The sequence below is a fragment of the Cyrtonyx montezumae genome, unplaced genomic scaffold (assembly GCF_038088225.1).
Source record: "Cyrtonyx montezumae isolate F1298 unplaced genomic scaffold, pur_monq_1.0 scaffold_1, whole genome shotgun sequence".
NCBI classification, from domain to species: domain Eukaryota; kingdom Metazoa; phylum Chordata; class Aves; order Galliformes; family Odontophoridae; genus Cyrtonyx; species Cyrtonyx montezumae.
This window is the reverse complement of record NW_027071825.1, coordinates 25,212,588-25,239,639: the sequence shown is the minus strand read 5'-3', so window position 1 is coordinate 25,239,639 and position 27,052 is coordinate 25,212,588. Positions and strand designations below refer to the sequence as shown.

At 52.5% G+C, this 27,052-nt stretch overlaps 1 protein-coding gene across 1 annotated transcript in view; it reads right to left on the bottom strand.

Moving 5' to 3' along the window:
* TNR (tenascin R) overlaps positions 1–21,551 on the bottom strand; it is a 48,598-nt gene extending 27,047 nt beyond the window's left edge. Inside the window, exon 1 of the mRNA XM_065746826.1 lies at positions 21,207–21,551. The gene's annotated coding sequence lies outside the window, so the exon portion shown is untranslated. The remainder of the gene's footprint in view (positions 1–21,206) is intronic.
* Positions 21,552–27,052: the final 5,501 nt, after the last annotated feature.

Sequence of the window (27,052 nt, the reverse complement as noted above, 5' to 3'; positions counted from 1 at the left end):
ACTGTACTGCTGTCTGCAAGGGCCATCATCTTGAGCTGTTCCCCTCTCTCACTGCTACCACCCCTGCTCTAAAGCTCCTCTTTGAGGGGCAACTGTGCCTCCCCCTCTTCCCCCGCTTCTCAGTGAAAATATTTGTTTACTGGTTTTTCTCTTACAATACCACAGTACTCCAGAAAATACAGCTATTCAGCCGCCTCTCAGTCTTTGCAGGGTTATTATCCCATATTACTGCAGTGTTCTTCCTGCACGTTTCCTCCTGGCTCCGTGCTGCCTGCCTCTCTTGTGAGCAGGCACGTGGAGCTTAGGTAGGCTTTCTCTCTCTCCCTGCCTTTGTGATTTCGGGCAAAGCAGATAAAGTGAAATTGCTCCAAGGTGGAGTGAGAAGGAAGAGACAGAAACTGTCCGATTCCTAACGTTGACTGTGCTGCTACCTGGATGCTCTGCCGCTGGGATGGTGGGACCAGTAGTCTGCTCTTAGTGGGCAGTGAAGCCAAGCAGCTGGGATCTCTTTCTATGGAAAGTGGCATTGACAAAGCAATTGGAAAAGGGACACAGCCTTTCACCCTATGGCAATGGCTCTGGTCAGCTATGAGGGAAAGATATCCTTTTAAAGCATGATATTTCATCCAGGTAAATGGACCACCATGGAGAAAGATATCTTAAGGGAACTAGCTGTGGTAGAAATGATATATGGAATTAACTTGGATGATAGCACCAACCCCCAGGATCCAGATGACATGATATGTGAGCAACCGATATCCCAGGAAGTCCAACAACTTAAAGACAATACATCTTGCTCCTCACCTGTACAAACTAGTATCTGAGCTATTAGAAGTAAGTGTTCCTCTGCTCAAGAGAGGATATAGTGGGTACACACCACGAGCCACCCAGTGGTTTTACCTGCATGCCCTCATGATGACTCTGGCCTCAGTTCTGAGAATCCTCAGAAGACAACAGGAGGAAGCGATGGAGGAGGGATGGGTGCACCTTCAATAGTAATTCAGAGCTAGCTGCCTGAAGCTAACCACAGCTAAGCACAAAGGAGAATATCAAAAGCCAAGTCCTTTGCAGCATTTGAGTGCTTTCACCCTGATGGTGCCCTGTCCTGATGGGGTCCACCCAAGGGTTTCTCCCCCTTTGGTAGCACCAGGCTCAGTGCAACACCCCAAGACCCAGCCTGGCTCAGAGGGGCTGCATGCAGTGCCCATCAGCATCCCCCAGTCTTTGTCCACCCCAAGCTCCTCCGCAGCTCCTTGGTGGCCCTGGCTGACTCCTCTTGTGCCCAGCTGATGGAGAGGCCAGGCACAGGGGGAAGCACGGGGACTAATTAGCACTGCCTGCCTTTGATTGACTCACTGGCGTGCAAGGCTCAGCGCGAGCTCCTTGGCCTCTCTCCCTGCTTCTATTTTTTTGTGCATGTTCAATGAGGAAGGAATCGTGGCTGCAAGCCAGCAGCATGGAGCTGGGCCAGAGCTTCAAAGCAGGATTGTCGCAGAGAAGCATAGGTGGTAGGAATGAAGTAAAGTCCTCCCCTAGATCTCCATGGGGTGCTGCCCAGCACTCATTTCTTGGGCATTGAATGGTGGCATCACCACTCTGCCCACCCCACGCAGTGGCTTTGGGCAGTGCTGATGCTGCAGGAGGGTTGCATCCCCACGGCACAGTGCTAAGGGAGCTCTCTCTTTGTTTTCTTTTGTTATTCTAAACAGGACCACGGGAGCATTTTGGAGTTGCAGGTATGTCTGAAAGCTTGTCTACCAAGGGAGAGAGATGGCATTAACAGCAGGTTTGTGGGTGAATCTGGGGCCTGGCCAGTGTGAATTCAAGTTCAAACTCAAGTTTGGCAGGAACCAAGCGTTTAAACTTCGTGAGATGATCAATCTGCTGCCGTTTACGTGCACGGGGCTCAATAAAAAGGAAACAATCTAAAACTGAGAAAAACACTGGAGAGCTGTTTCCAGAAGCAGCAAAGCTCTCTGCCTCCCAGATGTCCTCCCCTCACCCAGGATTTGTGTCCTGGGGGCCTACAAAGGGAGGAAGTAAAAAGCCAAGATAGGTCCTGCAGTGCATCCACCTGAATTATAGATTTCTGTGTCCCTGAGCAGCATCTGCAGCCCTTTGTTTATTGCTTGTAAATATGGCCTTGACAAGCCCAAACCACGACGTGCGATGGATGTGGGTATGGCACAGCTGCAAAACCACTTGTTTTTGGGGAGCATATTGCTGGAGATGATTTCACGTTTAAAAAACCCAGCAGCATCCCTGCTCAAAAACAGACTGAATGTGTCAGGTGTCCCCAGGACCCACAGGACTGATACAGGTTGGCTCTCGTGACATGGGTACCTGGAGAGCAAGCTCTTTTCCCTCACTGACTAATTGCATGGTTAAGGATGAAATACTCTGCTGCTTTAAACAGCATTCCCTAACTATACTTGGAGGAAGAAATCTATAGTTCCCCAAGCTGCCTGTAAATTCGGCAGGCTTAATAATTCATGTATGCCTTTGTGATCGCAGCCTACATTATATCTTTCTTTCATTACACGCTTCTTTATTGAATTTTTGCAGCATATATCAGTAGCCTCTATACGATCCCATGGGAAAGGTTGAGTGCAAAGTTTTGGGACAAGCTCGTTTCCTTTACACATGGGCAGGCTCAGCGTGGTGGCTTGTAGTGCTGTATGCAGACCCTTTTCCCCCAGAAATGCCCACGTTTACAAAAAAAGGGTTTCTGGGGATCCCACCCTACATGTCACAGCCACCATCCCTGCCTCTCACCACCCTCATGCAGCTCTACTGGCCCCAGAGCTGCACTGGTGATGCTCTGAAGCCATAAAGGAGGAATTAACTGTAATTAACTGTAACTACAGAGCATCGTGGGGCACAAACACCCTCTAAACAAACCCTCTCCAATTATGTGGTAGTACTTAATCTACAAGGAAACTGTAGCTTAAGAGCAAAAATGAATAAGAGGTTATTTTTGCCTTCGGCACGGACACTGGTCATTAATTTTGGAGGGTGATGAATGACCTGCAGGCATAGCATGCTAGGGGCTGTCAGATGGGGCTGTGTCCCACAGGGGTTTGTTGTGAACTGCTGCTAGGCCCAACCATACCAATGGCCTTTCAACCGCTCCCGTACTCAGGCCCGCCCAGTTTGGCTTTTTCTTTGCTCCTCTGCTTTTTTGCCCATCCTAAATGGACTTCAGGTGCAAACGACTGCAAGATTGCTTTCTAATTACTGCTACATTTAGCACCTGCATGGCAGGAGCTCGGTGTGGGGCCGTGGGGACCTGGTGAAACTTCACACAAGCAGGGAGTTTATATCCTTCTCCTTCCCTCTCCATCAACAGTGGCTTTTCCCACCCCCGTTCCTGGCATTTCTCTCTTTGCCCATCCTTGCACAGGACTCACGGATGTAAGGTGCAGCACCACATGGACATCCTCCAGGCAAGGAGAAAATCCATCCTGAGAGCCTGGCTCTCTAGCGAATTCACCCCACCTGAACAGCACTGGCTTGGGTCCCTCTCAGCCACGTGCACAGTTTTTTTTTCCCCTGTTTGCTCTCAGCACACAGCTCCTGAAAAGGCAGCAAAGCCTCGTGCTCATGTATCTGCTGCTTGCTGTCATGTTTCATTAGTGTGTGAGCCGTCCTGCTCCTCCTCGGAGCTGTGTGCATATCTGCGGTGGATGCGAATTACCCAGCACGGGATGCTCTCATCCCAGCTCCTCCACAGCACTGCCAACCACTGCCCCATGGTAACGATGCAAATTCATGTGTGCAACACATCTGTGTGTGCATCCGGAAGCCAAATGCATGTCCAGGAGGCAATGCAAAAAGCAGAGGCATTTCCTACTAAATGCCACTTCTGCTGAGCTCCCCCTATGCATTCAGGGCAGCAGCAGTGCTTGTGCAAGACTTTGCTGCCCCGGGCAGAGCACACAGCCCACTGCAGTGATGCATGTCAGCAGCATGCTGCTCGGACACAACGCGTTCCCTCCACAGAGCCAGGAGAGCAGTGAGATGCTCACTCCCAGCCCCACTGCAGGGTTTCTGCCATTGAGAAGACAACGAGAGCAGGGAAACAAATTGTGGACCTGCTGCAGAGACTTCATTTGATAAATAATGTATATAGAGTTTGCAGTAATAACCACTTTTTTTTTTCCGAGCCAGCCAGCCAGGCTGGCTTTGACACATCCTGGCTGTACTGTCAGATAGGTTAATCTGTTCTATTTATTTATTTTTTTTCCCACCTCAGATGAGCTGTGTGCATGTGTACAGGGAGAAGGTAGCAGCCCTGGCTCGGTGCTGGGACACTCATGGGTGCCCCAGGTCTGGGGTTGCTCCCCTATTCTTTGGCCTGACACAGTCTCCCATCCCTTGCTGTCTGCCCACATGGGCTCTCTGGTTCAGACCTAACACCACACCAAGGGAGGGTGAGAAACCCCACTTTCTACATCACTCTGAAGAAACCAGAAACAATCTCAGTGCTTTGCACTGCAGGGAAAACCAAGATGCTCGGGAAACAGCAGTGCCCCAGCGTGGACTGGCACTGAGGACCTAACCCAGGCTGGGGTTTTATTGCCCTATAATAAGCAAGTACCTCGTTAAGGAGTGGATATAAATGCATAATGTAATTTTGCTGAGCTTGGAGCCAGTGCAGGGCATGGGAGCTTGGAAGCATGCCTGCTGATCTGTCAGGGTTTGTGGGCTACAGCTCGTTCCTGCTCACTTAAATTCTCCCACTAGCACCATGACTGTTGGGTTGGACTGTATACAAGCCAGCACTTAAAATCAATTTTAAGGTTATATTTTTGGCTGAAGAGCTGCGTGGAGACGCAGGACTTGGGCTGAAGAAGACCCTTTGGTCATGTGGCAATGATGTGCCATACTCCTCGTGGTGTGTCACAGCCCATCACTGTGCTGGCTCAGTTCCCTCCCCTCCCTCAGTCCCCCAGCACCCACACACACATATGTGCAGTTGCCCTTTCCTGCTCAGAGAAGGCTGGTTCAGCACCTCTTGTTTCTCTGAATTTGCGTGTCTTATCATTTCCAAACCCAAATTAACCACAGCCATCTGAAGCACGCTTTCTTGCTGCCCTCCTCCCCTTTTGTTCCAGTGGATGGATAAATAGTGGTAAACGATGCGCTGTGGTCTACCACGTAGGCCTTGCTGAAGTGAGCAACGACTTCGCTTGGACAGCAATTACAGCACTGTGGGAAGAGCCAAAAATATGTACAGAGCTGGAGTGCGGCAGTGTGAAAGGCAGGGATTTTTGGTTGCAGGAACTTGGGAGCAAACACCCCTTTTCCTGCAGGAAAACAGGATCTTGGATACGGACGGGACCCAAGGGAGCAGATATGCTCCCATCCCCTATGACCCAGAGCTGCATTTGCAGCCTCCTGGATGCTGGGATGGAGAGGAGATGACCTTGTCCTCCATGGGGCTCAGGGACAGGTTGTGTTTGACAGAGATGCCAAAGAGAGGACCAAACACGTGCACAGCCGTGCACACACGGGCTGAGGGTTGCTCATCCCTCTGCGGGGGCTGAGCACACCTCCTCTGAGCTCAAAGGAGACAGTTTCTGATTTCTGCAAGGTCAGCAATGAATCAGCATGGGGGCAGCAGCATCATGGATGCCTTTGGCAATATCATTCCCAAAGGTGAGAAGTGCACTGGGGCTGACAGCGGCCCGTGCCCAAAGGAGACGTTCAGCTTCCTATTTTTTGAATGGATGCTGATAAGTTTTCCCCACTGCTTATCCACGGCCTGGAACCACGAAAAACCCCTCTGCTGTTTTGCCTGAGAAGCACTGGGCTGAAACACTGGGGTCCAGCCTGAAGCTGGCTTCCCTGACACACCTGGAGCCTCTGAGCTGAGCTGTGGGGCTGCGACACATCCCAGCATTGCTCCAAGCCAAACGACCACAGATGCCCAAGGTGGAGAGTCCGACTCACAGATCCTCGCAAGATTTACACTAAGAAGTTAAAGAAAAAGAAAAAAAACTTTGGGAAAATGTAACTTTGGTTGCATTCCTTCGCTTTTTTTTTTTCCCCCTTGAAAGCAATAAAAAGCTTAATAGAAAATGACTTTTTGTGGATCGCCCGCAATGAAATTGAGAGAGTTATTCACCCTGACATAAAAAAATGTATTGGCTAGTTAAAACTACTCTTAGAAAGAGCATCCCAAGCTGTTAAATCCTACAGGTTTCAGGGCAACGCTGCTAGCTGCATTGCCATTACATCTTGCGAGACCTGCCCACAGGGCACAGTTTCTCACAAAACTTGAAGCATGTTCGCTGGTACTCGGGCACCTACAGGAGCCAAGATAACACCAGCAACATCTCGTGCATACTGGGGATTTGAGGTCCTGCTTGGAATCTCACTGCCCCAGCAGCAGGTCCGCTGAGGTTTTTCTTTTCCTCCAACTTCACTTCTGCTCTTACTTTCCATCCTGGCATTCTGAAAAGGAAATCACAGCCACTCATTTGCAAGTGGGGCTGGTCTTGGTGGAAGACCACAGGCATTTGTCAGTCCACACAACCTTGTCACTGTGCTTAAGGCTTAATTAAGCCACCTCCAAACTGCTGAAAGTGTGCTACATTTAGGGTGCTGGCACAAGGCATGGATCCTTTCAGCCCCATGTCCCCGGTGCCTCCCCAAGCGCTGGCGTGAGTGTTACATCTTTCTCCTTTATTTCTTTTTATTATTCTTCCCCTCCTTCAAGCAGCTCTTTTCCACAACAACCAGCAGACAACCTGAACTCATGCATCTCCAAGGAGCTCTGAGCATCCTGGCCATGCCCATACTGGAGACGTGGGACATCCTAATCCCACTACAAACCTCTCAAGCAGTGGCAGTACCTCAGGTGTGAGAGCTGGGTACTGCAACTCCTCTTGAAGGCACTATTTCCCTCCTTGATTTTTCACTGCATGACACCGCTCACCATTTATCATTATTTATCAGGACTTGAGCCTCTGGTGATGACACCAATGGGAGTTTTTCACCAACTTTTTCCCAGGGCGGCTGCTACCAGTTGGCTATTCAGGGATCTGCACACTAGTTGGTCCTGGAGCCAGACCAACTTTCTCTTCCAATTTCCCCTCCTATTCTTCACCCTCGCTGCCTGTTTTCCCTCTGGGAGACCTGTTACAGTGTATTGCTTCTTCTTCTTTTATTTTTCCTTTTTTTTTTTCTGGTTTTTTTTTCCCCTTTATTTTTGTTACTGTATATAGCAGAGTTTGATCTGGCAACAAGCCAGGGGACCTGCAATTGCTTTGTCCTTTGGTGCGCTTGGTTATTTCGACTTGAAGTTTTTCTATTGAGAAACCGATTAAGACAGAAAAAGAAAACTCACATCTTTAAGTGGAAGCAAACCTTCAGGTTATCTCGGAGGCAATCTCCTTAGCTCTTTTCTTTCTAGCTCTTCACCTTGGCTTTTTTTTTTTTTTATTTGTTAGCTCTTTCATTTGCTTCACAGGTGCTTGAGGCATTTAAAGGATGTTTCTCCCTTGCCCAGGCAGATGCCACCTGGAACCCATCAAATCCTACCTCTAAAAACAGAGGCAGAACTGCAAAGGTTATAGCACTGTGGCCCTTGCTGATGAAGGGAGAAGGTATTGCCCAGAAAATGCCAACAAACAGCAAGGAAAGATGTGACTTTCCTCTTGAAGTTCAGCAAGGAACTGGGAGCAGCTGACTTGGATGTGGGCCACGTTGGTGGACAACATTGGTGGACCAGCACTCATGGGAGTCAGCGTGGGGAGATGGGTGAATGCAAGAGACTCTTCAAACCCCGGGTTTCTCATTACCCAGTGGTAATGGAGCCTTCAACTCCGCCAACACCTCATGGGAAAGTGATACAGGAGGACGGAGTCGTTCTGTTCTTGGGGTGTTAGGGCAACAACTCGTTTCCAATGACAGAAAAAGCTACTGGAGAAGCTGCTACCTGGCTTTGATTTGGGCTAATAGAGTAGAACTGCTTGAAAAAAAAAGTGGGAGGTGATTTCAGGAAATAAATCACAAAATAATGGAGTGCACAGTGCAAAGAGAAAGGGAGCGAGAACAGCAGAATGGGGATAATGGTCTGCAAAAAAAGAAAACAAAAAACAACCTCCAGGAACCTGTAGGTGACATCTCCAGGGAAGATAATCTGAGGGATAAAGAGAGCAGGGAAGCTGGCAATTACCTAAAGTGATTGCATTAGGGGAACCAAAACAAGCCATCTCGATGCGGAGGGATGAGAGGAAGGTGGCTCAGAGGCTTGGAGGACGTGAGACCCTAAAGGAGTTGCAGAGAAAGTGAAATGAAAACAGGGACACAGTGATGAGGAGTGCAGAGCAGATGCACAGAAGCAAGCAGAGCAAGCTCCAACAGGCCATCAGTGTAATGGCTGTGGAAAAACTCTTTTGTAAGTGCAGGGGAAGGAGAATGAGTGCTTAAGAAAGCCCAGGCTTTTCGCCTCTTGAAAAGAGGAGAGCCAGGAGTCACAGTGCAGGAACCCAGTGAGGGCTGCACTTCACCCTCCCTGCCATCCAGCTCATCAGGACAAGATGATCACACCGGGCTCCAATCCAGCCCCGAGGAGTACATCCTCCAGAGCATTTGGGGTCGTGTGTGCTCGTGTCAGCAGGGCATACCCCGAGCTGCCTTCACAGAGCTAACCCAACCTCTGGGGCGTGCAGGGTCTCTTCAAGTTCTGCAGGAGCACAGTGATCTGGGAGCACCGTGGTGGGGCTGCACAAGGAAATCACTTGCAGGAACTCAGAAATGGCCATTAACGGGACTGAAGGAAGGGCTGGGGACCTTGTGCTTCAGGAGGAGGTGAGGAGCAGGCACAAGATGTGTGGGTGAATCAGCTGCTCTCCCTCGTCCCCCACGGCTGTGAGCTGATGAGCTCACTTGTGTGTCTGTCCCAGTCAGTCACTGCCACCCAGGGCAGCCCTCAGGGGCCAACCCTGTCCTGCAGCCGTGCTGCAGCCACCAGCTCGTCCCTGTCACCGTCATCGCCGCTACCGGCGCTCCTCATCTTCATCCACGCCATGGGCATGTCCCTTGGGTTCAGAGAGCTGAAGAAATCCTCAGGGCTTGCTCAGGGCTTGTTTTCCATCTCTTCTACCCTGCTCCTCATGCCGCAGAGCGGCATTCCCGCTGCTCATCACCTCCGAGCTGCGTCCCCGGGGACCACGGTTCTGCCGTGCTCTTTGCATGTCCGCGTTTGTCTTAGTGGTTGACCCCTTCAGTTGATATTAGCCTCCCAGTCACCTCCACCACTGCCTGTCACAGCCAATTAGAAATATAGTCCTCTCTGCATCACGGTCCTCGTTAAACCAACCATCCCTTCCACCTGCCGCAGTCGTCACCTCATTATAACTCCATTACCTTTAACAACAACTCCATTACCATCCATTATCTTTCTTATCATCTCCTTTACAAGGCTGTTATCTGCACCTCCTCCTCTCCAGCTATCCCCTCCTCAATTACGGTGCCATTATCTTTATTACCACCCCATTAGAGTCATAATTATTCCCATTACAATTCCAAGATCCGCGCCTCCATCCAGACACCCCGTTGTCTCCAGCAGCCCCATTACCACCAGCAGCACGGCTCCTCGTTGCCTCCGTTGGGTAGCATGGTAATCACCACCCTCCCTGCATTCCCAATCATCCCCACGCCGACGGCCGTCTTTTAATTATTTTTCATTACAGTTTTATCGTGTTTTGCTGTTATTACTTCCTTTAGCAGCCGTTCTGCTGGAGTGCTGCGATTGGGAATTGGTACCTGTGTGGGAGCTGGTGCTCAGGTGCACGGCGTTACGGTGCCACACTGACTTGCACTGTCCCTCAGTGGGTATCTTCACCCCATCCTCCATCGTAAGTCCAGCATTTCCACCTCTGCTGCAGCCTCGTTGCTGACATTTTCCTTCCACCGTCCTCCTGCTCATCCCCATTGCAGCTCCCACAGCCCCCCTCCTCCTGCCCCAACCCTCTCTTATTTTCCATCCCTACAGCCGGCAATGGCTGCAGGCACGGTTTAATCTCTTCATCAACCCCATTGTTTTAGGGGAAGATGTGCTTTATCTGCAGAAGTACCAACCTTCCCAAACTCACAACTTTCCCAAATTCCCATGGTGCAGCCCTGAGCGCTGCATCCCATTGGTGCTCCTCTCTGTGTGGACACTGTTTTGGGCACTGCCAAAACCACCTGCCTTTGTCCACAGCACCAACACCTTCCCATTTGGGAATGATGTTGGAAGGCTCTTTCATCAGCACGGGGAGGTGGGAGAGTTTCTTGCTCAGCATCAGCACTGCACCTGTGGTTTTTGGGGTCTGGCAGCACTGTTATCTCTGAATCTCATGGGAACTGTTCGGAGTAGAGCAGAGTTTCTTAAGAAGTCTTTATCCAGCGTGATCAGAGCACTGTAACATGGGTCTTACTGCCTCATTGCAGCCCTTACTCAGCACAGGACAGCACCTAAACCTGGCACTGGGGGTTCACCCGGGGAGAAGGGATTAGAGGAAGGAATGTGGGGAGCTGGGCAGGGGCAGGGAGATGGAGCACCGTGCCTGTGGGTGCCTCAGCAAGGGAAGATGAGGAGTCAGAACGGCTGCAGAGAGTCACAAAATCATCAGAGGACGGGGAGGTTGCCTCGCTGGAGAGATGCAGAGAGCTGAGCCTGCTCAGTCTGCCAGAGAGGTGGCTTCATTTGTTCCTGTAAAGGACTGTCAAGGCAGGGAAACACTATGGAAAGCACTGAAGAGCTCCCGAGTGCTGAGAGGAGAGCAGAGCGACGCGGCAGGGAGCGAAGGCAGCAGGGCTGGGGGGTGGATGTGAGGATACCCACCTGCATGTGTGGCCTGCAGACCCACCCCGCTGGGATCGTGGGCGCTGGGAAGGGACGGGGGGTAATTAACGCTGCGGTGTGAGCCGCGATTTCGATCAGGTTGCAATGCCCTGGGGTTATTTCCCACGATCGATGTGCGTCATAAATAATGCATCCTGCGGTGGGGCGGGGGGGGGGGGGGGGAGTGGGATGGGGTGGGGGGAACGCTGCCTTTCGTTATCAGATGCAGAGCTCTGCGTGGATCGGCGGTGCTGGGAGGGAGCACGGCTCAGAGCGAAGGGTGAAAAAGGGGAATAAACACGTCCAAGAGGTTTTGCTAATTCCTGCTCTGCCGAAGCAGACCAAAGGGAGGTGGTGCAGCTCTTATTTCTGGGTTGTGATAGGGTGGATAGAATGGAGGGTGAAAGGGGGTTTAGGAGCCAGACGAAGGATTTAGATGGATGGGGCAGCATCAGGAAGGAGCTCAGCTCCCCAGCTTTCAACTTCCATCCGGAGCCACGGGTCGCCTCTCACCAAGCTTGCCCAAGACTGGCTGCCACCACGGCCACTGCCCTCCCCATCTCAAAATTAAATTCATTATTGCTGTTATCCTAAACAAAAAGCAAGGAAGTGTCAGGAAGCGGGCAGTACGGTGCCAGACGATTTTAAGTTTCAAATAACACAGCCACCAGAGTCTGTGCCACTAGCGCTCATGGGGAGGGAATGCATGGGGGACTTTTAAAATGAAATGAAAACTCTTTGGCCAGACCGGACCATAACTCGAGGTGTGAGCCCACGTTGCTCCATTTTCCATCTCCTGCTGTGAGTTTGCTGCCAACCCATCATCAACACTCCAAGTGCTCTGTGAACTGGGACCCATTGCATCTCAGTGCAGTCGTAGTGCCTTTGTAGTGCCTTTCCCTGTCTTTCTATTTCCAAAACATCAGGAATCTAGAGCTGGCCTGGGGGGGACAGGGCTTTCCAGCCCCCCTGGGCTGCAGCCCAGATGGTCTGTGCAGATTACTGCAGCCTCCAGGGCCACCAATCCCAGGCATTCTGGCAGGACTGAATTCCCTCCAAATGACAAAAATAAATAAAATCTCTCTGCATTAAATGCCGGGAAGACCATGAAAGAGCTGTGTACACAATGAAAACAAATACATGGTTAAATAACCTCTCCAACAGTATTTCTCCAAAATGCCTCTCTAAATAACGCAAAGTGAAGGGCTTGCTCAGCAGTGATTAACTTCAGTTCAGGAAGATGGTCTGTATCAAATCGTTACCGTCAGCTGATTAAAAATGAATTAAACCGAACAGAGAACAATTCCCAAAACGTCATCTCCCCTTTCAAATGCAATTCCCAAGTACAAATAATAGCAGACCCTACGGAAGGAGGCACCTGGAGAGCCCAAGGATGGAGCTGCTGATGGGACCAGGCATAGGGGTTGTGGGGGCAACTCAACCTGGAGACAGCTTTGCCTTGGGGGGGAGGGGGAGGCATTTATTTCCAAGCTGCTGGTTTTGAAAAATAAAATAAATGAAACAAGGGGGAAGGACCACAGCTAATTTAGCATCATTTGTCTGCTTGGCATCTGGTAAAGGTCTGAAGGATCAGGAAGGACAAGCAGGTGGGAGAGACCTGCTCTTGTGCCAGGCTTTGGCATGGTTTCTAATTCCTGCCAATCAAGCGTAGCCAGCTTTTAATTGCCACACTCCATGTGAGTCCACTAAATGGCAATGCTTCAAACATCGCTTCTCACGGCAGATTTCTTTCTCAAGTAGTTCCAGTTTTCTTCGTTTTTTTCATCAGCAATTTCATATTAGTTGTTGGGTCCCATCATCACTCAGTGAGCAAGAGGCATCTCTCTTGTGGGGTCGTGACAGGGGAGGATCAGGTTGGACAGTAGGAAGAACTCCTTCATGGGGTGGGTGGCCAAGCATTGGAACAGGCTGCCCAGGGTGGGCTCCCCATCCCTGGAGGTGTTTACAAGATGTATGGACACAGAACTAGGGGTTAGTGGTGGGACTTGGTAGAGCAGGCTGATGGTTGGACCCTGAAGGTCTTCTCCATCACCTAAGTGAGAGCAAGAAAGGAAAAATGCCTCCACATTCTTTGGGGTGGTGCATTCTCTGCTGTGATCCAGCTGTGATGTCCCTACAGGTCCCCCATGTGAGCTCAGTGGAGGGTCTTGAGGTCGGGCTGGGAGAAATTCTGCTTCTTGGACACTGATCTGCAGTGCTACAAAGCAGAACCTAATTACCAAATCTAATTACAAAGGGGAGTAAATCACCTGGATTTTATTTTTTTCTTTTGTGCTTTTGGAGAGTGCTTTTGGAGAATGCTTTGGGAGGTATCACAAAAAGGGATAATTGACAATCAAAGGGAGCCCATCATTTTGACACATTAATAACAGCCTACTTTAAGCCACCAAGAACACGACTCAGCAGGTTGGGAAGTTGTAAAACCGTCACACAGTGCTCTGCCTCTCTCCCCATTTGTGCCCCCTGACAGCATCAGAAAACCCAAACAGTAGTGCTAACAGCAGCACGTATGTGTGCATATCTATGCACACCCAGATCTTACACGTCTATGCACTGGCACAGGGCTTAGGGTATGCCAACGATGACTTTCTCCTGTGTCACCCCATGGTGCATCCCAGCTGGTACCACTGTTCTTGCCCCACAGAAGCATCCGGGCCATGGGTCTTGCTGCACCCTCTGCTTCTCTTCCCACCAGCAAAGGAAGCACTGCTCTGAGCTTTCAGTGGGGCAGGGCAATGCCATTGCTAGCCCAGCCCAGCCTGCAGAGCCGTTGGGGTGTCATTAAAGGGAGTTGTGCTGTTGTTGGTCCGTGGTGCAGTGAATTAACACCTATGTGTGTCTCGCTCTGTTCCTGATAGCTTCTTCGGCTCGGGCTGTAAAATTAATGTTTGAGCAGATAGCTGTGAAAATAGAAGGCTGTATAAAGTAACTCGGGGCTTAGCAGGGGAATTCTGATGAGCTGTGTTTGGGAGATGCAGCTCTGGTTCTTTCTCTTTCCCCTCTGCCTGCATTCCCCAGCACAGGTTGAGAGAGGTGCCGGTGTTTGGGGACAATGGGGACCCTGTCCCTCTGTCCTCTGCCTCTTTGATCTGCAGTCTTGTCTGCCGCCTCTGTCACACCCAACCCCACATCCCCATCACAGCACACTCCATCAGAGCTGTGCCCATTTCCCCATGCGGCAGAGTGTGGTGGGAGATGAAGGCACAGGACCTCAGCATCCCGAAGGGGATGGGCTGGGGATATCCTGCTTTGCCCAAGTTCCTTTATCCCTGTGCACCAGCAAGCTCAGAATCTTGGCTGGAGCGTTTTTGGGTGCTTGCCCTGGGGCCTGGACCCCTTCCAGCCACACATGGTGAGCACAGACATAAAAAAAACAGGTCTTTTTTTTTTGTTAGAGTGTTACCAACAGACAAGAGGTGCCTGCAAAGGGGACATGGTGCCAGGGAGGATAACAGCAGTAGGAACAGGTCCCACAGTGCTCCCATTCCTCATGTCTGGGATAGGAGCTGAGGCATTTCGGAAAGCAGCTGCAGATGTGACGGGGAAGGGAGAAAGCAAAGCAGAGCTTCCCCAGAGCCTCACCGGGTGCATCATAAGGATGGGAAGAGAAAGCATCATTAGGGACCCGCTGTCTGCAGCAGGGATTTACTCACAGCCACAGGTAGTTAATGGCTTGATTTGTACCACAAAGCCCTGGAGGTGTATCTCTTTTCATTCCCTGGGTGTCCTGTTTAACACAGCCTCGTGAATTATTAATCCTGCCGTTCATGCTCCTTGCTCCGGTGCTGGGGTGTTCCCCAGCATCACGGGGTTAAAATAAATAACACCATGGTCCTGAATGCACGTTGGAGCACTATGAGCATCACCGTCACTCCCGACCCAACCACCCCGTGCATCCCTCTGCCCATCACAGTGGTGGCACCTCGCCTGAAAACTGCTCTGAAATCTGTCTGTCTGACCAGGTGGCCCAGGCTGCCATATGGGACCTACCTCAAAACCGCTGGTGCCAACCTGGGGTGCAGGACAGAGCCATGTGGGAAGAGGAAGCCCACGTGAGCTTGAATCCCTCATTGCTTCCAACCTGGGTCAGCTGTGTTGCTGGACATGAGACCATGAGACCCAGCAGCCAGCATCTAATTAAATCCTCTAATGGAGGCCTCTTTAATACAGTGATCTCGTGCCTGGTGCTAGCTTAAGGGAACAGCTGCCTTCCCATCCCATTCCTCCTCTCTGCACTTCCATCGCTCTCCCATCAGCCCTTCCCCACACAGCCCTCCCCTTCGTTCCCTCTCCTTATCTCAGCCCCTCTCATCTCCCAGTCTTTGTGCTGCTGCCTGTCTCTGCTCCAAACCCTCCTTATCTCCACTTCTCCCTGCTCCAGCTCTGTTTACATCACTAAAACACTTGTCCAGGTCAAACACGTTTTCCTGATAAACACATTTCCATTGATTGCTGGGAAGAAAATCCTCCAGAGCAGCAGATTCTGCACTCTGGGGATCGATAACGAAAATCCCCTTTCCCCTAGCCCTCTCCATCCCACAACCTGGGGACTTGGGACCTGCAGGGAGATTTGGAGGGACCCAAAAGGAGAGGGTGGTGGGGACCTAGCTGCTGTGGGGTCACTCCGGCCACCACCGAGCGGAGGTGATGAGTCCCCCAGCTGAGCCCTGGGGCTCACGAGCAGCCCTTGGTATGGTCAGCTAATGCACTTGTGAGGGGGAAGCTCATGCATTTCCACAGCAAGTGGTTTAGCTGTAAATCCGCAATCGATGAGGAGAAATTTAACAGGATTAAGCCTTCTGCTTCTGCTGCAGAGGAGACACTCCCCACCAGGGTTCCCTCTCCCAGCCCACCGCCGTGGGACGAGACGCAGCCATGGGCACCACTGGGACCCCTGCCACCTCCCAGGGGCCGCAGGGAAAAGCGGGAGCAAAACCACGCAGGTGTAATGCACTGATTGAACCCTTCCTGAGGGCAAACCCATCCCATGGGTGTCCAAGGGACTGGGGGGGCTCCTCTCCGTGCCCCCCACCCGGCTGCACGCCCGTGGGGCTGCCCAACCGGTGCCCTGCTGGGATGGCTTTTTTAATTGGATTGTGACAAACATGTAATGCCTAATAGAGCTCACACTGGCACAGTTAATTAAGGATGTGACTAATCCAATTCACTCGTGGGAGCACGGGAGGAGACGAGAAGGAGTGAGCACATGCATGGGGGGCAGCGGAGGGGAGGGATCCGCGTGGGGTACGATCAGCTCAGCCACGACCGCTGTTCCTTTTACACATTATCAATGATGAAGAGGGGCTTTTCTTTTTTAGTTTCCCCCTTCCTCTTGGGTGGAAGCCGAACACCGTGGACTCTGCGTGAGCATCCCTGCTGCGGGTGGGATGCCGAGACCCCGGAGCATCCCCGCACCCAGGCACGTCGTGCCGGCCCAGCCAGCTGTGCCAACATCTGTATGCCACTCACTCCTTGTGCCCCCGGAGTTTATAAATAAAACAAACAGAGTTATTTTGGCCCCGTGGACAGGGCTGTCTCCCGCAGCACAGAGCTGCTCTTTCTCCAACCCGAGTTCATTGTTATTCCCCAGCTGAGAACAGGACACGGATTGAGAGAGGCCCCCATCTGCAGTGGGCAGCCAGAGAGAGACTCTCTTCATATTAGTGCCTAATGCAATAAATAGCGCTTTTCAATGAAGCTGGGAGGGAAAGAAAAGCCCGGAGTGAGGAAGAGAGCACGGCGAGGCTGGGGAGGGAGAGGGACAGGGCTGGAGCAGGAAGATGGGGATGGATGGAGGATAGAGGATGGAGATGGAGATGGACTGAGGATAGAGGGTGGAGGGGGAGATGGAGGGTGAAGGTTGGGGATGGAAGATGGAGAGGGAAAATGGAGGATGGAGGGGAACAGAGGGCTGTGAAGCTCTATGACCCACTACTGGAAAGCCCTCTCACTCAGTCCAGCTTTTCCATTTGATGGACCAGCCCAGGCTGGATGAATGAGGCAATGCCAATCCTGAGTGGGACACCGGCACCTGTCCCTCCCTCCAGCAGCCTTGCCTTGAGCATCTTCAAAGCCACCTGTTCCTTCACATGAAGCTGGGTTCAGAGGTTGGATCCAGCAAGCACCTGAAGCCCTGCAGAAGGCAGCAGTGAGGGAAAGGCAAGGAGCAGGGCTACAGGGCTACAGTCCTGCACCCTGGGAACTCCTTCAGCATCATCCCACAGTAGGACACAACCCTTGCAGGTAGGACACTGTGGGAACCCACCTCCAGCATTGCCCTGCAGCTGGTGCCACTGCAGCTGGGTGCCGGGGACACCGGCTGTGCCACTTGCATCCAGGAAGCGTGCCATACACTAATCTTTGTTCCCCACCATTAATCTTCATTAACACAAAGCTAACACAGGAAAATAGCACTCGAGCAAAACGATGAATTCACACCCAATTTACTGTCTCTGCCCCCCGTGGGGCCAGGGTGCCGCCATGCACACAGAACCCGTCCCAGCCTCCACTGGTGTGGGGATGCTGCGTCCCCAGGCAGCACCAAAGATGCTGCCCATGGAGGCAATGCCACCAAAACCACACCAGCCATCCTGGTTTAGCTTCTGGGAGGGGTGCTCATCAGTTATTAATGAGGAATTACACAGGGGGCTCATCCCTTCTGTGGTGTCCCCTGAGGCACTCCTGCCCTGTCCCCGTGTAGGAAATAATTACCGATGTTAAAATTATTTACTGAATGAAGCAATTCTTTGAGTTATCTTAGAACTGTTTGTCTGGTTTGCTCTGCTCCTAGTGCTACATAATAGATTAGCTGGGTAATTACAGCTGAGTTGAAGGCTTGTGCTTTGCAATGGGATTTTCTTGGATATCTTGGGGCAAGGGGGTCCCGTTATTGCCAGCTCGAGCTGTTCTCGTGGACACCCCACTGCACCCAAAGGGAAAACAGCCCAATCGATCCCAATCAATCCATGCTTAATTAGCAGCCGGGAGCCCTGGCTGGCTAACTTGAAGGCAGAGAGCCTCTGTTGCTTCTGCTCAGGGTTGCGCTTCAGTAGTCGTGCTTGTTTTCAGATATTTCTGCTGATGATCATGATTTCAACAGGGAAAAAAAAAAAAAAAAAGGGAAGAGGTTCGCTGTGTGGTGTTTCCATTTTGGAATGGGACTGAAATAGGCTGACAAGGATTGCAAGACCCTGGGCGTCCTTGCCCTTCTTGCTTGCTCACCCATTCCCTTCCATCCCCTGCTCCACACACTTGTCCCTCCCCAGATGCACCCCACTGACTCAGCAGATTGCCTCCACCGAAGGACATCTCTTCACTTGGAGGTCCATACATGACACTTTCCAACAGTGGAGGTAATTCTGAGGTCTCCTTTGTCGATGAGCACAGGATCTACGTACGCTCCTAAGAGACAGAAGTCTCAGAGAGCACATACAACCTCTGCTAGCTTTTTTTTGCTGAGAATTCTTGGAGTCTGGGCCCCTTCATGCCCCCCATCTGCCTGTAGAACATGGGGAGTTTGAGAATTCAGGTCCCCCACAGCAGCAAAACCAGAAGCAACCATCCACGGGATATCAAGATGAGCACTGCCAGGCACACACCAGGAGAAAAAGACCAAAACCCAGCTGAAGAGCAAGGATATTTCTGTAAACATCCTTTAAGCAAGAGATGAACAGCATCTCACAGCAGGACCTTGGTTCTGCTCACCACCCAAAGGCAGCAAGCATCACTTGGACCTATCCGTAGTGGGAGACACCCAATCAGGTCCTTTTGGGTCTAATGATAGGGACCCAGCAGAGCCAGGGTAGCTTTGGGATAACTCAAGTGATGGCCCAACCATCCCCCAGAGCAGGGTTGGGTGTCATCCTGGCCGTGCCTCCATCCCCTGCTTGGTTTTGGAAGCAGGGCAGCTCCTGGCTGTGCTCTGGCACCTCCAGCCCTGCCATTTTCAGCTCCCCCTGCATTACTGGAGAGGAGGAACTTCGGTGCTTGTGGAAGTGCAAGGCTTTGACATTGCAAAGTGACAAGCAGCAAAGTGTGTGTGTGGGGGGGAGATCAAACAATTACCTGAGGCTCATCAGGAAGCTGCTGTAAGAGATTGCGAGGGGTAATTATGAAGGTAAAGTGAAGAATTTTGATATCAAGCTCTGAGATGAGCACAAGGAGGCAGGGGGACCTGGAAGGGGCAGGAGAGCAGGGAACGGTACGGCCCGGCACCAGGCTTGGCTCTGCCCTGTCCTCTGCACCCAGGCCAGCACACTCAGGAGCACTTCAGGCTGCTTTTGTGGCCCTTGCCACTAAAGGGCTCCATGTCTCCTGTCCTGGGGAGCCCAACTCCAGATCCAGCAGTGCAGGTATCACCTCAGAAGGGATGGCTCACCCCTCTGTCCTGCTGGCAGCACTAAGGCAGCTCAGGGCACCACCACATTTTTTGCAGCTGGGTCATGTCCATGGTGGTGTTTGCTACAACCACCAGGCTCAGCTCTCTATATGACACCTGGGAAGGCTCAGTCAGAGCTTCCCATGTGCTCCACAGAATCATAGAACCATGGGATCCTTTGAGTTGGAGTGGACCTTAAAGGTCATCTTGTCCAACTCCCCTGCAGTGAACAAAGACAGTGGTGGGGCAGGGACATAGACTGTGGGAAGATGGTGCTGATTTTACAGCTAATGCTTTTGGAATGGCTGAAAGTCCCACTGCCAGAACTCCAGCATGAACCCAGCAGGGCTCTGCCACCAGGATGGGACTCAACGTCCTCATCCTTCAGCTCCACTGCGAGGCTGGGAACTGTGCAGGCAGACACAGCCTCCTCCCCTGTTTTTCCTTTTCCTTTTCTCCCACCCGTGTTTATTCCTTCACATCCCAGCCTGCTGCTCTCTGGGCAGAGGGGTTGGAATAGCTCGTAACAGAGCTGGGGGCACCCGACCCTGCACGGCCCCTGTGCCACACCGGCAGGGACAGCGAGAGGCGGCATCTAATGACATTGACATTTCATGTCTCATTATAGACACAATTAAAAGCAGAGCGGATTATAAGCGGCCGCCACGCCATGTCACCCTGCTGCCAGCTTTATCCCTTCTGCTTGGGCAGCTCCGTCAATGAATCGACTCCTTCCCCCGCCGCGTTGATGGCTCCTTTCTGTTTGTTTATATAACATGCTCAAACGTCCACTTCGCACCCGCGCGCCTGTACTCGCTAATGAGTGTTTGCTCGGCGCCCATCGCATTCGCCACGCACCCCGGGAGGATGCAGGGTGCTTTGGGAACCCAAGGCTCCCCTGCTCCCCCTGCCCACCCTACGTTGCCGCTCCCTGCCTGGCACACCCCTGCACGAGCTGGGGACAGCCACGCCGCTCCCAGGCAGTGCACAGACCCGGCTAAAGGCGCGATGCTCTGCTGGGCAGCATCCCCCGCTGGGCTCAGCATCCTCCTCCTCCCAGGGCAGATGCTTTCAGCCAGGAGCTCTAACAGGTACCCGTTAACGGAGCGTGCCTAATTAATCCGTGCCTCGGCAGCTCCCACACATCGCTCTCCCCGCCGGTTCGGCAGCAGTAACCTCGCCAACAGTGCTCGCTCCCCGCTCCGGTGCCGCTGCTCAGCGCGCATCCCGCAGCTCCCAACCGGCACCCGGCAGCGCACCCGCGGGCAGGAGAAGGGCACCGGGGGGAGGGACACGGAGGAAAAAGCCTTCTGGATCTCTTTTTCCTCTGTTTCGTATTCTCCGGCTCCACGAAGCGTTGGGGTTGCTGTTCAAACCTCCGGTTTTCGCTTTGGAGCGCTACAGGAGCCGCTCCAAACCCGCAGATTTGCCCCCCAAAACCTGACGGGTTGTCGTCGGGGTGTTCCCGAACGAGCAAGAGGGGAGACAAAAATCTCCTTCAAACTTTAAGCAGAACGCGGGGATGCGGGCAGCTCGGCGGGGCGGGCGGCAGCGCTGCGCAGGGGATGCTCTCTGCTCGCCCGGGGACGGCTGCGGCTGGCACGGCCCCGCCGGTACGGGCACGAAGATGCTCGGGGCTGCGCCCGGAGCTGAGGAAAGGGGAAACAGGAGCTGGAATTTTGGAAGGAGCACGAAGCGGAGATGCGGGGATGCAATCCCCTTCCCCTCCCCACACGACGCGGGGGCTAAGAGCCCGGTTTCTTTTAGCCCCACACCACCAACAAAGGGAACTTGGCGGAAAGTGCGGGCACCTTCCATCCCGAAAGCGCAGCCCTTCCCCCGAAAGCGCAGCCCCGCGGACGGGGCCGCCTCCCTCCGCTCCCATCCCCGCGCCCGCCCGCATCGCCCCGCGGTTCGGAGAACCGCAGCGCGGAGCGCGGAGCTGTCCGCGGTGCTGAGCGCACTCACCGGGCCGGGCCGGCTCCTCCTGCCGCCTCCTCCTGCCGTCGGGGTGGAACTGGGGCGTCCCCGCTCCGGGATGGGGCGGGGGGTCCCCGGGCTCGGCCTGGCGCCGGCAGCCCGCTGCCTGCTGTGGCAGAGCGGAGAGACCCCGAGTGTGCCTGGCAGCCGCTCCCTCCTCTGCTTAAATTTCAGTGGCTTGGGTTTTTTTTTTTTTTTTTTTTAATTCTTCTTCTTATTATTTTTATTTCCTGCTCTCCCCTCTTTTCCCCTCTCTCCCCGCTCCGGGCTCTCCCAGCACGCAGCCACCTAGTGGGCAGAAGTGGGAGGAAAATCCCGCCCGAACACCCAGGCGGCACCGCTGCGGCTGCACCGCCTCCCCCCGCCGGCCCTGATGCGAGGAGGCTGCCCCGGGGTGCGGGCAGGGGGGCGTGGAAGGGGCAACAGGGGATGGGGCCAGAAGGGGGAGGGGTTGAACAGAAAAGGAAGAGATGCAAGGAATGATCCCGCTGAGTTCCGCTGGGAACGTGAAGCAGAGGGGCAAACCCGCCCAACAAGGTTTGGGTCTTGCTGCCCCTCCTTAACAGTGGTGGAAGTACTGTTGTTGTGGCTTCCTGCCCTGCAGATCATAGAATCACGGGATGGTTTGGGTTAGGAGAGATCTTAACAGTCATCCAGTTCTAATCGTGCTAGATCCTTCCAACCTGACACCTTCCACTAGACCAGGTTGCCTTGAGCACCTGCAAGGATGGAGCACCCACACCTTTTCTGGACAACCCGTTCCAGTACCTCATCACCCACATAGTGAAGAGTTTTTTCCTAATCTTAGAATCACAGAATATCCCAAGTTGGAAGGGATATTCCAGCTCCCTTTCCAAGCAGGATGGACAAGGTGATGTATCGATACCATGCCCTGCCTCAGACCAGCTGCCAGACCTCAGGGAAGTGGAAGGATACAAGGCCAGGCTGGAACAAGGGATTTTTGCACCCATCCTTGCTTAACAAAGTGAAAAATCCCTGAGTTCAGCAGCCCACACTGCTCCTATAGACACCGTTGCTGGTGTCACCAAGAAAATGAGAAACAAGCTTGCTTCCCCAGTGCCTGCTGCCTCAAACACAACCAGGGGAAAGTTCCAATTGAATTCTCTCTTGTCAGGTTTGGAGCTGTTTGTGTATTCCTGACAAATCCTCCCAATTACCATCACTCAGCCCCCAATACGCAGGAAAGATAAGGAAGAGATTGTGATGCTGTATTTTAACATATTCAGAGCGCTCTGATTCCTTTTGACTTCAGAACTTGGCTGAATATTCCTCGTAATGAGCCTCCCAATGCTTTTTTGCCCAACGAGGAATAGCACTGCTGTGGCTTGATGCTTTTTTTTTATCCCGGTTGAACTGGTGAGCCAAGGTCAAAAAGAGCAAATCGATCTCATTACGTCTACAGCTTTGGACACAGCTTCCACAGATGGGCTCTGTGCTGCCCTCTTGGGTCCAGCCAGATCTTGGCATGGTGCTGAGGTGGCCCTAAAGGTGTCTGTGAGTCCGGAGGTGTGATTTCACTTTCCAGTTTCCTCATGCCACGTTGGGTGGTTGGCTATCTGTTTGCAAGCAGAGTGACTGAGAGCCTTACGGTCCATCAATTGCTGCCCCGTGCCTTCAAATCTAAAACGTTTCCCCGCTGAGCTGAGAGGAACAACATCCCAAAGCACTTTGTTTCATCTTCCCCTGGGGAAGGACGGATCGATTCCAAGAAGCCTCTTTGAAACGTACACCACTGAATGTGGGCTTCAGGCTTATGCATTACAAAGAGGGCAAATTTGAAACGAGGAGTTTCATCTTAAAGGTGTCTCACTTTTTTGTTTAAGAAACTCTCGAGCAAGGCAAAAATGTATATATGTTCCTTGGAACAGTCTAATGGAATAAAAAAAAGGAGCTGAATAAAAGCTGTAGATAGGCACTGCTGGCCAGCTGCACTCAGCATCCCAGGACAGCCCAAAGGGTCACTGGATCCCTCTGGGATCCTGCAATCCTCGCAGCTGGAGCAGTGGAGGCCACCGCTCTCCTTAACAAAACCAGGAGTGAAGCTGAGAAGCAGCACACAAAAGCCCCAACTGTTGTGCAAAATACACCCAAAAAAACCAAAGAACCCCACTTGTGTGGCCAACAGGAGCAGCTTGAGGGCTGCTGGTCACTGTGTGCTGAGGACAGCAAGAGGCAGACAGCAGGAGCAATATTAAAGCAGCTCGACTGCAGTCACGGAAGCAGTAAACCCAAATCTCTAAACCCACATAATGCCCCGTGATCAAATCCCAAGCTCCCGTGGAGCAGCTGCAGAGGCAGAGCCTGGTGGGGAGAAGCAAACTCTGAGACACGAGGAGAGTCTGTCTCCCCTGGACGGCACGTGCAGTGCGTCCCATTGACATAAAAATATGAACACCATTGCCCGGCCTCACGCTGCGGGTTGCAGCCAGCACCGCCGTCTCTGAAACTCTTATTACGAGCAGATAGCTCTCTGAAAACATCCAATAAAGCCGTGTTTATAGATCATAGGCAGCGCACGAGAAACCAAATGGATTTCTCATTTCGTGTTTGAGGGAAACGACCCAGCGCTGCTGCTGACTGCACGGAGACCTGTTGCTCCTTGGGAGAGGTGGCTTTGCAAGGGAAAAGAGAAGTAAAAATAAAAGCCAAAAGGATCCCCAAAGGGTCGGGTTTTGAGAAAAGCCAGTGGGCAGTGCCCCCAGGCACTCTGCTCTGGTCCCTCTCCCTCATCGCTTTCACACTGCCCTGGGTAAACGATGCTGATGTTGGCACTTCATCATCATTAAAGCGGCTGCTACGAGCCCTTGATTTCTCATCTGCCCACACCGAGAGCATCTCCATCGACAGAATAAATGACTCCTAAAAGGGGAGGCTCCGTGATAATGGTCCCGGTCCCAGGGAGGGGCAGGTTGAATGCGGGGTTATCTCTTGCTCAGCCTGGGCAGCCCCACCTGCTGCAGGGCAGCAGCAAGCTTCCCTTCCACACCCGCATTTCCCCACGTCTTTGATTTAAATGAGCCCAAGTGAGTGGGACTACCCGGCCCCGGTGCTCTCGGTGCCTAGATAAACCTGCAGTGATGTAAAGCGAGGGCAGGCGACCTGTTGTTCCCCATGCTGTCCATGGTTGTCTTCCTGGATAATATTCTCTCGCCAATCTTTTTGCTTTCCTGAAGCTCCTTCCTAAGAAACCTTTCCCCCAGCCCCAGCCCACACCCCGGCCCGGCACTGCTGAATCTGACGGCTTTGCATCAGCACAACGAGCGGCTTCGCAGGCTCGCAGACAGACAAATAGCTCTGTAAACAGCTACAGGAAAAATTGGCACCCGGGGGACATTGTTCCAAGGACCGTGCTAAACGCAGGGATTTTAAACCATGATTTTTATGGCAAACGAGCCCGACACGCTTGCAGTGGGAGCACTCGCACGCTGCCTTCTGCATCTCCATCCCCTTCCTCAGGCAGAGGGACGTGCAGGTGGGGGTGCAGCATCCCTGGGATGCTGCAGCGTGCAACAGGTTCCTGGGGTTGTTAAAAATGCAAAATGCCCTTCGGTGCCGCTCTTACCGAGACAATTCATTCCGATGTTACAGCGTGTTAAGGAGTGTATTAAAGCAATTAAGCTCTCGGGTTTAATATCTGGAATCAGAGGAGGCTCTGGCAGCTCTGGGAGCTGTGGGGAGGGCTCCAGCAGTAGCTGGTGGCTCTGGGGAATGAGGTGGCCATAATGGGGCCCACTCGTTGGCCCCTGCCCACCATCGCCTTGTGGACAAGAGGGAGCCTGGAGCAGATGGGTAAAAACGAGTCCTGGAAGGGACATGGGTTGGGATCACCACCCTTGGGTCCTACAGACTCAAGCCCTGTTCATCACTGCACGGCCCTCTGTTGAAGCAGGCAGCACCGAGTGCTGGTGTTTCCATCGCTGGGCTGTGCACAGGTTATTAGGGAAAAAGGATGATAAATAAAGATAAATGGAAGAAAGGGGAGCGTGCTGGCAGTCCTTCTCCATCATCCCTTCCCTTCCTTAAGCAGATCAAATTATGACCTGAAATCACTGAATACATATTTTATTACGTGGATAATTTAAAGGACGAGGGTGAGAGAGAGAATCTGTAAGGCGCTGTGGTGTTAGAAGACAAAGAGTTACCATTAATCTCCGATGGGAGAAAAAAAGAATAGGAGGAAACGAACAGAAGGAGGGAAGAGAGGTGAGCAGTGTCCGTGGTTCACAAGCATTGAGTTGGTGTGTGTGCTGCTCCTGAACAACTCCTGAACCTTGTGGCCCCTGCTCGCCCTTGCCAGGGCTGTGCCCAGGGCGATACCCTTGCGGTCTGCTGGGCTTTGGCTCAACGTAGGAGCAGCTGGAGCGTGATGCTGCCATGAGTTGGAGGGGTTGCCCCTCCTCGTCGCCCCTCTGCCCCTGCAGATCGATAGTGGCTTCGGGATGTTTGTCTGTTGGCTCAGGACCGGGAGGAGATGCTGTTTGTGATCTGATACAAATAACCCACAGGATTGTGTATAGGGCGTGGGAGGCAAGGGCTGGAAAGGAGGGGGCCACAAAGGCCTGATTAAAGAGGGTACCTCCACCCTGGAGGCCCAGGGAAGGTCTGAGAGATGCTGGGATGGTGGGGGCCTGAGCACAATATAGAGGCACTGAAATCTGTCTTCAGCAAGGGACTGCAATTAACATCCCACATTCCCAAGTTGTCTTAAATGGGATTTGGTCTTCACTGCCAGCAAAGACAGCTACCAGGTTGAAGGGAGCTTTTGGGATGATAAACATTTATACAACATGTGTATGTTTCTAGGGGTAGCTGGAATTTGGATTGCTTGTTTCAATGAAGCTGAGTGAGCTTCTCCCTACCCAACCGGCACCTCCCTGGGTGGAAGGACATTGGGATGGGGTCACACCTACAGCCTCCGCTCCCTTCCTCGCTGCTCAAGTGCACAAATACAAACCACTGGGGAAGAGTGGTCCCCGTAAGAAGTAAAGGAGGGGCAATTCTGTAAGAAAACCAACCCCTCAAAGCTTGTTCACCCACGGTGAGGCACCTGCTGGAGGAACAGAAGCATCTTTAGGCACAGGCCTGCTGCAGCACTTGGGTTGAAGTGAGCCCAGCGGCGTCCACCGGCCTCAGGGAACACCAAATTTGCTCCTTCCCTGCACACCTGGATCCCGTGTAGCAACCCTCTGTGAGCCTGTGAGCAAAGCAAAGGTCGGAGGGATGCATAAGCCAGCAGGACTGCGTGCAAGCTGCTAGCTCACGTTCTGCAAACCGCATTACCACTGCAGCAATCCCCACAAAAAAAACATCCCAGGTGCAGCAAACAGGAATAAAAACTCTACCCAAGGCCCCCAGGCTGCATGAGCACATCCAGTTTGGGATTCGCATTCGGCTTGCACCGCTGACTTGATTTCAGCTGTCACATGCTATTACTCACGCCTCCTAAGGATGGCCTGTACGTTCTTTTAATTTCAATGTCTCCAAATAATGTTCCTGGGCTGCCTGAAAGGATTTTAGGGATGAGGTGGCAGGGCCGTCCAGCTGCAGCTGCCAGCAGCCTCCAGCCCCACGGTGGGAGCACGGAGGGATTTCAAGGAGAACGCTGGGGCTGGAGGTGTTTGTGCCCCACAGCTACTTGTGCAAGTCTTCAAGAAGTCACAGCATGCCTTCCTGCTCTTTCCCACTGCTCGATGTTATAGGCTGAGTGCTCATTCTGCCTCTGCTGAGTAGCAATGGTGAATCATCACGCAGACCCAGATTTAAGGGGGTGAAAGTTAAAGTAGGAAGGTATAAAATTCCTGATCTTGGAGCTA